Raw genomic sequence first — 10,696 nt, forward strand, 5'->3', positions numbered from 1 at the left:
GCGCCACAATGCGTTCCACAGTGGTTGCACCATTTTACACTCCCACCAACAGTGAATAAGGGTTCCAGTCTCTCCACAACCTCGCCAGCATTTGTTGCTTGCTAGCTCTGAGAGAGATGCAAATCAAGACAACCATGAGATATCATCTCACTCCAGTAAGACTAGCAAAATTTAACAGGACCAGAGATTCTTGTCCCAGCCGGACTAAGGCCATTGGGAGCAACAGCAAGAGTAGCCACCTCAGAGAAGCAGAGACCTGACATGAGACAAAGTGCAACTTGAACTGTACCAATTTGTTATACTTGCATCCAATTAACAAATTACACCATTGTACCAGAGCTAAGAGCCTTTAGCCCAAGTTTGTTGAAAATCTGTGGTGGGGAAAGCCAATATTGGCAGGACTAAGAACTTAATAACATTGGTTTAAAGCCACAAAGCTCAAGGCTGAGGCACTTAAGAGCCCATTTTGGAAGCTACCTTGCCTGTATTCTATTGATACTCTAGATTATAACTTTTCCATTTATTTCTCCAATATGGTTTTGCGTTGTTGTCCATGAGCTATCACATCAGATTTTGGATCCTAACTAAGGCAGTGATATTGGTGAAAGAATGAATAGAAAGAAGTGCGGGAGCGTGGAGGATATGACTGACTTCCTACCTTCTACAGATATAAAAAATTAATATTTTAATTCTGTGTGATGTATTAATTAGGGTGTAGGGCTTAATGTAGTAGGCTGTTAGCCATAAGGTCAGTGGTTTGAATGTAGTAGCCAATCTGCGGGGAAAAGATGGGTCGTCTCTTCCTGTAAAGATTTATAGCCTTGGACATCTGGTGGAAGGTCTCTATGAATTAGAATCTACTGGAGGGAAATGAATGGTTTTATTGACGGAAGTAAATATTTTTCCTATAAACATTTCCCCTTTTTTTCCATCCTATATATTTCTATTCTGTATTGAGTCTCCTGGATGTACCTTTGTGTAAAATCAGAATCTACCCCTAGATTGTTTGCTAGTTCATGAATTTATTAATTTATCTGTAGTTATTTTACTAAACTTTCCTCTCTTAAGCACTCTAGCTTTGCAGTAAAAACTAAATAAAAAATTGTTTAAATTATAGATGATAGACAAGTAGATATAAAAATGGGAAACACACACACACACACACACAAACACACTTTTCCCCCACCTCTCTGTTCTTAAGTAAGTATGGCAGATTTGGGCAGATATTTTCTTTTTCTTTCAGGACTTAGGATAATATAATGTCACTTCCTCAATGACATTTTTATACTCATTAACCTAAAATTTTAGCTAGAGTGAGCTGCTCACAAGCCTTGGAAAATCTATAAAGCAGTTCTAACTCATGTTGTAAAATGTAGTAAGGAGTAGTTCTAACAAGTTACATTGTTAATATGTAATAAATCAATTCACTTTCCTTGAGTTAGTATATGAGCTTATAAATCTTAATGGGAGCAGAGAACCTCCTGTTTATCCTGGAGTTGTTGTTGTTGTTAACTGCTGTCGAGTCATAGATGATTCATAGTGACCCTATGAACAAAAGACCTGAACACTTGTATAACTTTCATTGTTTCCCCAAGTCCATAGGGTTTCCAGAGGCAAGCTATTTCAGAAGTGGATGCCACTGCTTCCAAGCTTGTTTAATCGGGGAGCTCCACCAAACACTGTCCACCATGGGTAGCCATTATCGCATTTGATACATCAGTGTCACAGTGTTGCTCATCACAGGAATCACGAGTTACCTCTGCACAGCAAATGGACAGACCAGTGCTACACTACTTAGAAGAATGTTTGACCAAAAACAATTAAAACCAGGACTGAGAGCAGCAGATTAAAGTCACCCAAGCAGAAGGTAAATTTGTACTGTAGAGCTTTTTTGTAACACACAATCCCACTGTTGTTGTGTGCTGTCAAGTCACAGGCGGCTCTCTAGGGGGTTTTCAAAGACAATTATAGCTGCAAAGGAAAAGAGTGGCAATTCTCCCGGGGAGCAGTTGGTGGATTTGAATCACGTACCTTAGGAATTGCAGTGCAACTACTTTCTACTAGGCCACCAGATTCCCCTGTAATACATAATATTTTTGTCGTTTGCGGTCAACTTGAGACAACTCATAGCTGACTCTACAGCTAGTTTTACAGAGGCAGTAAATTGAGTGGGGGAGAAATTGTACATTCTTTTCTAGTGGAGCTACTGGTAGATTCAAACTGCATGCCTTTGGAATTGCAGTGCAGATGTTTATTACTTGGCCACCAGCATGCTAATGCCAATTATATCCCTGAGTTGGACAACTGTCAAGCTTCACATATTCCTCTTTAACTCAGCCAATTAAAAAAGTGCACTTCACTTTGCCTGCAAATGCTAGTTTTTATAAATTTGACTCATTAAATATAAGAGCTAGAAACCTAATTACACACTTGCCTAAAATAATACTAATTAATAATACTAATAATGGTGTACAAGCGGCTATTAGTTCTTACAACGGAAAAATATAGAAGTAGGAGAGTCAGCTTCAGAAAGAGCAACAGCAAAACAGTGTTGTCGGTAATCAGACAGCCTCTACTCTGCAGTCATTGCTTTTTATCTATCTCTTAGCTTTATTAATCTCAGTGCCATTCTTAGGTGGAATTTCACTATATAGTGGCCCCCCCAAAGCTCTGGGTTTACCAAATTATCTCCTCTTCTCAGTTATTTTCAGAAAAATTTCTCTTGGTTTTCATTTACCAGCTTAGGTAAGGACATGCACATGCTTTTGAACCATTACAAATCTTTTTTATTGGGTGTTATAGATTGATGCCATACTCTTCAAATATATGTTATAAATCTGAGCCATAGTAATAAGGAATAACTTTGCCAACACAAAGTCACCAAGTTTGACTCCATCAGCTGCTCCATGGGAAAAAAGATAACCAGTCTCTTCCCATGTGATTCATTGACTCTGAAAACCTGGTTCAGAGCCAGCTATAGGTTGGTTCTAACTCAACAGTTAACCACCATTGCTGTTGTTAGTATGACTGATAGCAACCCTAGGAACAAAAGATCCATACCTTGTTCTATCCTCATACTTCCTGACACAAAAGAGCCCATTGCAGAAGTCACCTTGTCAATCCACCTAGCTGAGGATCTTTCTGTCTTTTGCTGACCGTCTACCATTCCCAGCATCTCAAAGGCACATGGTTCAAATTTACCAGCTGCTCCACTGGAGAAGGATGGACAGTCTCCTCCTGCGAGATTTAATGTCTCTGAAAACCCACGGGAGGGTCAGCTATGGGTTGGTTTCAACTTGATGGTATACAACACAACAGCAACAAAAAGTTCTAGGGTTAACTAGGTTATAAAGTAACTTTTTAAAATAAATTTTAGGTAAAATAATTGGCAATCTGCTCTGTAAGTATGTTTCATTTTTATAGTGATTAAAAAGCCCAGTTAGGTAAACCATAAGCTTTGTGAGAACTTGCTGGGAGAAACTCGTCAGATTTTGTTGGAGAAGGGATTTTTTTCTATACGTAAAGGATGAGGAGAGTTTTATCTTTTTGAAGTCATTTTTTAGTCATTAAGTGAAATCACAGAATGCTCACATTATAAGTTAGCTCCAACATTACCTGTGGTAAAACAAGCAAACTTGTTTTAGCATCATCTCTTGATTTGTGGACAATTGCCTTTACATTTCCATGGACCAGTGAGATTAACACAATATAACACTGCCTTCTGGATACTGTAAGGGCTTCCTTCTGCTACCATTGCAAAGGGAAAGCATGCCAGAAGATGAAATGTTATGCATTTCAGTAACTTCTTTGTTTAGTTTTAAGAACTTGCCTTCCTAATTCTATAATCAAGGTCTGAGAGTCATGGAATAAATTGGACACCATTCCGCTTGGTGCATTAAGCAATCAATTCTATTTAGCGAGCCTTTAGCTCAGAGACTACAAAACTCAATTATCCTTTCTTTTTCCTGTAGATCTATTTCAGCTTCATTTCTTCCAGCTCTGGACCACACCATGATACAACAAAACTCTAGAGTACTTATTTTTGTCATTCCTGTTAATATTAGGCTTGTTTTTATTTGTTTATATTGTTTCAACTTTCTAATTGCTTGGCCTCAGGATTTGTTTGTAGCCTTGTCAATCTTTTTTTTTCCTAATAGCAATCCATTGTATAACAATTGTAAACTTTTGCTTCCTTTGCTGTTAAAAACATTACTATTTTTTAAAATTTAAAGTATATTACCTTTATATTTAAAAATATTAAATACAACTTGACATCCTTTCCCTCTCCCCCCTTTTTACAATGAGGTGCTCTCAAGATGATGGAAGAAGTTGTGTCTCATTCTCCTACTAATGTTGGGGTCAGCCTTCACAGATTGTAACATTTACATCGACGAGTAAAGGAACACCCTACACTGACAGTGTTCTCCAACCCAGGTTCTATTCACTTATTCAAGAAAAATTAGAGATGAAGACATTAATGGCAATTCAATTACAGCTTTTACCGGAATGTCCAGACATAGGGTTTAAGTTGTCCAATAAAAAAGAAACAAAAATGTTTAACTTCTTTGAGACAATAGATCATCTTTATAGCATTGATGAATAGTGGAAAGATTATGGTTTCTTCATACTTCTGACACAGATTCTCATATTAAATGGGGTGATTGTTTCTTCTTTGACATTCTGGGATTCCCAGTCTTTGCTAATGAGAAGCTGGCCTTTCTCTATTCCACTTCTAACCAGAATTCCTTTCATGTATCTGTAGCTATCAATAAACACATTAAACTAGTTGACACAACATAAAAAGAAATATTTATGTTTGTTCATAAAATTGTCTAGTCTTATTCTTACATGTGTAGATACATTATCCCACTATGAAATGTGTTCCTTTCTCCATTTTATTTCATATCTATGAAATAAGCAATGCAAATCAGTATGTTAGATCATCAGGCTTGGTGTCAAATTGCCAAAGTTAAACTTGTAATTGCAACCATCACCAGCTGTGCAATCATATATAAACTACTTAACCTCTCTGTACTTCAATTTCCTAATCACAAAATAAATATAATAATAAAAATGAATGGAAGCTTTTTGGGAGGTGTACAACAACTAGTCTAGAACATTTGGGAGCAGATATATCCAGTAATTCCAATATTTTCTTTTTTAAAAAATAATGGCTGGATGACATGTGTGGAATATATCAGAAGTCTTCAAGTGGCTCTCCCCTTAAGATTTGTCATTCAGTGCTGTGTAGCATTCCATTGTATGAATATATCATAATTTCTCTATACATTCATTTGTAGATGGGCACTTGGTTCGCTTCCATCTCTTTGCTATTGTTAATAAAACAACAAAAACCATGGGTGTCCATATGTTGGTTTGGACAGCAATTATGTTTTCTTTAGTGTATATTCCCAGTAATAGCATTGTGGACCATATGGTATTTCTATTTCCAACATTTTGAGAAAGTGTCAAACTGTTTTCACAGTGGTTGTACCATTTTACATTGCAACCAGCAATGAATAAGGGTTCCAAAACATTACACAACTTTGGGGACCCTGAAGCATATAATACTGAGTGAAATATCTCAGCCACAAAAGGACAATACTGCATAGCAACACTGTTATAAAGCAGGTCTGACAAAGGGAGGTTGGGAGGACAATAGGATAAGAGTGGATAAATAATGACCATTGCATTGGAACAGATGAAGGAGAGAACTATCTCAAATGAATAAATGATTAGGCATTATACATACGACAACTGCCCAGAAAAAGATGTATATCATTGCAAAGAGGACTGAGGGGTCATTGAAAAGAGGACTTGGGGGGAGGGAGGAGGTAGGTAATTGTGAACAATAAATGAATATTTTTTTAAAAAGTAAACTGGGAAGGGGGGAAGTGAGGGAGAGGGGCTAAAAGGTGCAAAATGAATGAATGATGGCCTAATTTCTCATAAAAATCACAAAATTTTATTTTAAAAAATTGTTGACGCTGTTTTTGTTAGAGACCACTAAGTTGAGTATGATTCATATTGACCCTATGAACAACAGATCTGACCCTGGTCTTATCCTGTATCATATCCATCATCTCTAACACAGTTATGCCCATTGCTATAGTCACTGTGTCAATCCATCTTGTTGAAGGCGTTTTCCTTTATTTCACTAACCCTCCAGTTTTCCAAGCATACTATCCCACTCCAAGGAGTAGTCTTTCCTTACGACAGGAGCACTGCAGTTGCACTTTTTCCAAAGATAAAGCTGTTTGTTCTTTTGGCAGTCCATGGAATAGTCAAAGACACTATTTTTTCTTCTACCCTCCTTATTCATTATTCAGGTTTCATATCAATGAGATTGAAAAGTGAAAATACTATCACCTGAATCAGACATACTTTAGTCTTCAAAGTGACATCATATTGCTCTTCAGTATTTTGGAGAGATCTCTGACAGTGGACTCTTCCGCTTTTCCACAGTATTTGCTGATACCAATGGTGTTGATCGTTGATCCAAGTAAGGTGAAATCTTTGACAATTTCAATTCTTTCTCCATCGATTATGAAGTTTCCTTTTGGTCCACTAGAGAGGAAATTTATTTTCTTGATGATAAGCTGTATTTCATATTGAAAGCTGTGGTCCTTGATCTTCAGCAGTAAGTTATATATAATTCTCACTTTCAGCAAACAAGGTTGTGTCATCTGCATCATTCAGGTTGTTGATGAGTCTCAAATTCAGTAGAGGAAAGGACCCAAGAATAGCAGGTCTGGCTTTTTATGTTGTTGGTGGTGGTGCAAAAGGTTAACCTGTTCAGGTGCTAAGTAAAAAGGTTTGATGCTCAAGTTCACTCAAGTTTTTTAAACAAAAGGTCCGATTATCAACTTTCAAATATTAACTTCTGAAAACCATAAGTAGCACAATGCTGCTCTGATACACATGAGGTAGGCATGGGCCAGAGCAGGTTTAACAGCAATCGGAATAAAACTCCAAAAGACAACACAATATATTATGACCGTTTGGGCAATATATTATGCTCAAATCCATTAATAATTCTGCTGGGAAACATGGTTGTTTATAATAACTACTAAAATATTTTTAAAAATCCTCAAATTCAAATTAAGTGTCATTGAATTAGAATCAATTCATACCTTACTCTCCATCAAATTTTCTGGAGGCTGTAAATCCCACAGGAGGAGAATACACATCTTTCTCACACAGAAAAATCTGATGGATTTGAACTGTCAAAGAGGGCCCACTTTTGGAATAGAAAGCTACTTATAGACTACCAGAATGCCAACAAATGGTTCAAGCACATCAGAGATAGTGAAGATGGCACAAGATAGAACTAGCTTCAGAGAAGTTGCTCATAGGATTGCTGTGAGTCATACTTGACTTGAGGGCACTGAGCAACAACAACATTATGGTTATAGGTGCCATCTTCACTATCTCTGATGCACTTAACTTATTGTTACAGTCATTGGTGTCAATCCATCTTGTGGGGTTCTTTCTCTCTTTTACTGACCCTCCATAATTCCATGCTTGATATCCTATTACACTGCTAATGCATGCTTAAGAAGGACTGGCTATCCACTTCTGAAATATATCAGGCCTTCGAAAGCTCTATGCACAGTAGAGCATATTTAGAGTAGACCTCTCTAAAGTACTCAAGAGCAACGGTGTCTCTCTGGAGACTAAGGTGCACCTGATACAGGCCATGGCCTTTGCAATCACTTGTTATGCATCAGAGAGTTGGACAATTACTAGGGAGGACAGAAGGAGAATTGATGCCTTTGAGCTGTGGTTCTGGAGAAAGTATTGAATGTACCATGGACTGCTAAGAAAACAAACAGATTCATCCTGGAGAGGATTAAACCAAGCAACTCCTTGAAGGCAAGGATTCTGGGGTTTCGTCTGACATATTTTGGGCATGTTGCAAGGAGGGACAGGTCCTTGGAGAGGGACATCATGCTTGGCAGGGTGGAGGGACGACGCAATAGGGGAAGACCCTCTATGAGATGGATTGATTCAGTGACTGGGGTAACTGGGATGGGTGTGTCGGAGGCAATGTGATTGGCACAGGATAGAGCAGGGTTTAGGGCTGTTGTACATAGGGTCGCTATGAGTCGCAAATGACTCGACGGCACATAACAACAACAACAACAGATATGACAATTATGGGTAAGTACTCAACTTTAGAAACAAGAAGGAGGAAGAATAGTTGTAAACAGAAACTATTGGAACATGGAAAGTGGTAAGCATGAATGTAGGAAAGCTGCATATTGTTAAGAAAGAAATGGAATGCATAAATATTGACATATTTGTTATTAGCAAAATGTGGTGGATTGGTATGAGACATTTTGAATCAGACAATAATATGATCTACTACACTGGAGATGAAAAGGTGAGAAAAAAATGGGATCACTTTCATAGTTAAAAAGGCCATTTCTAGATCCATCTTGAAATACAATATTATGACAGGACACTATGCATACACATACAAGGAAGACTTATTAATACCACTATCATTCAAATATATGCACCAACAACCAGAGCCAAGGAGAAAGAAACAGATTATTTCTACCTTTTCCAGTTCTAACTGTTCCAGTCAGAAATTGGTCAAATATGTAACTAAGATGCACTGATAATAAGTGACTGGAATGAGAAAGTTGGGAACCAGGATGAAGGATAAGTCATGGAAAAACATGGACTTAGTGACAGAAATGAGGGTGGGGACAGAATGATAGAATTCTGCAAAATAATTTATTCATAAATAACATAAATGCAGGCTATAAACATCTATTTCACCTGATTGTATGCACAGGAATCAGATTGATTACATCTGTGGAAAGAATCACTGGAGAACTAAAATATCAGCAGTGAAAACGAGGCCAGGATTGTGGAGCAGACCATCAACTACTCATATGCAAGTTCAAATTAAAGTTAAAGAAGGTCAAATCAAATCCCATTTAAAAATCACCTCAGGAACAGGTTTGAGGCCTTGAACACTAATGAATGACAATTAGACAATCTGTGGGAAGATATCAAGAATATTATTCATGAAGAATGCAAAAGGTCATTACAAAGAAAGAGGAAGAAAAAAAACCCCAAACAAACCCAAAATGGATGTCAGAAGAGACGCTGAATATTGCATTAGAGCACTGAAAAGCCGAAGCAAAGTGAAGAAATCAAGAAATTAAGGCACTCAATTGAAGATTTTTAAGGGCAGCTCGGGAAGACAAGATAAAGTATTATATGAAATGTGCAAACAGCTGGAATCAGAAAATTAAAAGGGCTGAAGTTTCCCAGCATTTCTTAAGTGAAAGGAACGAAAGAGCAAATTTAAAACGTGTGTTTCAATGCTTAAGAATGCTATGGGAAGAATATTGAATGATTCAGGAAGCATTGAAAGAAGTTAGGAGGAGTATACAGAGTCACTGTACCAAAAAGAATTGGTTGATACAGAAGCATATCAAGAAACAACATATGTTCAAGAGGCAATGATGATGAAGGAGGAAGTTCAAGCTGCTCTGAAGGACTTGGCAAAAAATAAAGTCCCAGGAATTGATGGAATACCAATTGACATATTTCAACAAAGAGATGTTGCCCCGGAAGTGCTCACCAGGTTGTGCCAAGAAATCTGGAGGACAGTTACCTGGTCAGTCAACTGGAAGAGACTCATATTTCTTCCCCTTACAAAGAAAGATGACCCAACAGCATGGAAATTATCATACAATAGAACATGGAACAGTATTTTGACAGATAACTACCAAAAATACAAGTTGCGATTAGAAGAGGTCATTACACTGGAGACTTTATGACCAAGATCTATCTGATATTTTCTTTGGCAGAAACCAAAGAGTTTGTCTGTGTTTCATTGACTATGCAAAGGCTTTTGACTGTGTGGATCCCAACAAATTGTTGCTAACCTTGAGGAACATGGGAATCCCAGAACACTTGATTGTGCTTAGGTGAAACTTACACCTGGAACTTGGACTAGAAAGCAGTCCATAGAACAGAACAAGGAAACACCACGTGGCTCAAAATCAGGAAAGGAGTGTGTCAGGGATGCATCTTGTCTCCATATCTTTTCAATCGATAGGAAGAATATATCATTTAGGAGGCTGGACTTTATGAAGAAGAATGTGGCATCAAGATTAGAGAAAGACTCATCAACAACCTGTGTTATGCAGATGACACAAGCTCACTTAACAAAACTGAGGAGGACCTGAAGTGCTTGCTGCAGAAGGTCAAAGACTGTAGTATTCAATATGGATAAAAGCTTAACATAAAAAAAGACAAAGATTCTCACCACTGGTTCAATTGTCAGCACCATAATAGATGGAGAAGAGACTGAAGTTGTTAACCATTCAAGTTTGCTCAACTCCACAATCAACACTCTTAGCACAAGCAATCAGAAGATCAAGACAAATTGCCCTGGGAAAATATGCTATCAGGAACCTCTCCAGAGTACTGAAAAGCAATGACTTCAGGCTAGAGACTAAGGTGTGCCTTAAACTATGGTTTTTGCTATTACTTGCTATGTATTAGAGAGCTACAATGACTAAGAATGACAGCAGAAGAATCAATGCCTTTGACTTATGGTGCTGGAGAAGATTCCTGAACATACAATGGACCATCAAGAAAACAAAATAGGTCTGTTTTGGAGAGGGTGAAAACAAGTTTCTCCTTGGAGACTAGGATTTTGAAGCTC

Source organism: Elephantulus edwardii, unplaced genomic scaffold, assembly GCF_000299155.1.
Source record: "Elephantulus edwardii isolate Elephantulus edwardi_28Jun2011 unplaced genomic scaffold, EleEdw1.0 scaffold00383, whole genome shotgun sequence".
NCBI classification, from domain to species: domain Eukaryota; kingdom Metazoa; phylum Chordata; class Mammalia; order Macroscelidea; family Macroscelididae; genus Elephantulus; species Elephantulus edwardii.